This window comes from Chrysochloris asiatica, unplaced genomic scaffold (assembly GCF_000296735.1).
Source record: "Chrysochloris asiatica unplaced genomic scaffold, ChrAsi1.0 scaffold00085, whole genome shotgun sequence".
Lineage (NCBI taxonomy): Eukaryota > Metazoa > Chordata > Mammalia > Afrosoricida > Chrysochloridae > Chrysochloris > Chrysochloris asiatica.
Window position 1 is genome coordinate 1,875,812 of NW_006408603.1, and position 2,087 is coordinate 1,877,898.

Sequence of the window (2,087 nt, forward strand, 5' to 3'; positions counted from 1 at the left end):
TTCAAGAAAGTGAGGTGGCACAGGAGGCACTCACTCATCTCTGCCAAGAAATTTGGAAGACAACTATCTGGCCGACTGATTGGAAGAGCTCCATGTTTGTGCCCATTCCAAAGAGAGGTGACCCAACAGAAAGCAGAAATCATCAGTTGATATCTTTGATATCCCATGTGAGTAAAGTTCCTTTGTAGTGCTTGAAAACTGCAAGTCAAGAGCTTGAGTACTTCTGAAAATTACTTTTTAGCCACCAGACTGAGTTTCTTTGATTCCAGTCTCCTCTGGGACAAGGGCCAATGAGTCGATGTATGAATACAATGCACAGGGTGTGCTTGAATCTTAGTCTGAATCGTCTCCCAATAACGCAGGTCCTCCACTCTCTCTCCTCAGTTAAAAAAGAAAGAATACAAAACTGTTTAGCTTTAGACACTTAGAGTGAGGTTCCTTGACTTCAGTTTTGTGTCCTTGGTAGTGGTGGTGGTTGTGTACTTTCAAGTCAGTTCTGACTCCTAAAGATCCTGTAGAGGTTTCTGAGGCTGTCAATCTTTACAGGTGTAGAAAATCTCATCTTTCTCCCATCGAGGGGCTGGTAAATTTGAACTGCTGACTTTGTGGTGATTCCTTTCACGGCCTAGAGAAAATGATTTACCTTCTCAAATAATTGTCTGAAGAGGAACTGAGATAATGCACTTGCATCTAACATCTAAGCACAATCTGATACATATCAGGCCCTCCAGAATGTTAGTTCCCTTCCTTCTTCCAAGGAACCCTGGGTACTGTGAGTTAGGCATTATGCTGCTACCCTCAAGTTTAATGGTTCAAATCCACTAGATGCTCTGCAGGAGAAATATGAGGCTGTCTGTTCTCAAAGATTTACAATCTCAGAAATCCTAAGGAGCAGTTCTACTCTGACCTATAAAGTTGCTATAAGTAGGAATCAACCTGATTGCAGTGAGTTTGATTTTGGGTTTTGTTCCTTCTTCCATTTTTTGCAAGCTCATCTTTATCAAGAAGACTTTCTTGACTAACTGATGTCAAAATGACTCTTCCTAAGTAACTCTCCATTCAGCTACACCCCCTATGTCCAGGGTGCATCTATCTAAGAGTTCACTGATCATTTGTTCTTTGTTCTTTGCTTGGACTTGTGATTGCTACTTCAGGACAGTGATGGAGGCTTTCTAACTCTATGTATAGTGTAGAACACAAAAGGCAGGCAGATGCTATAACAGAAAAAATCCTTCTTTTGCTCCCCCATTATTTTATGACCATAACCTTTTTATACTTCACTCCCATGGCCAATATTTAGCTTCAACTCTGAAACTTAATATCCAGGTTTCTACTTTCTGATCACAATATCCTATCTTTGAAGCTCATTCACTCCCCTGTCACATACTTCCAATGTCATTGTGACCTCTGGCTCCAGGACTGGACATTTGGCCCTGAAATTTTGGGTTGACTTCCCTTAGTTGTTTTCTCACCATTCTCTTTTACCTTCTTATGCCATTATCTTTCTGTCTATTCTCCCTAGATCAAGGCATCCTGGATCAATTCAGCCACCTGACTTATTCAACTAGATCAATGGGTGGTGTTTAAAAAAAAAAAAAAAAAAAAATCTTATCGTCATACACATGCTTTCCTACCTTGCTAGATCTCAGGTCTACCCAGAAACCTTCTATGTGTCCTTACCATTCTCCTACTTCCTCAACAACTAGGCCATATTTCCTCTCTTTCTTTTGTATCTAGCCTTCCATCTACCTCTGTTCCCTCAATGACCTATTCTCCTGCATGTCTGGGGCAGCTGAAGTCATCATTCAATGTTTTCCTTGGAGTTTTTATAGCCACTTAGAGATTTCAGCTTGTACCATCCCAGAGACTCAAAAAGCTGGGTGTAAGAATATCTGGAGCTCCTCAATCTTGCCACATGGTTTCCTCAACATGGCAGCTTCAGGTAGCCTAACTTTTTACATGGTAGTTCATGGCTCTAAAGGACCATGGAGAGAGTCAGGCAAAAGTTGTATCATTTTATATAACCTATCCTTTAAGGAGCTCTGGTAGCGTAGTGGTTACGAACCGCAAGATCAGCAATTCGAAAT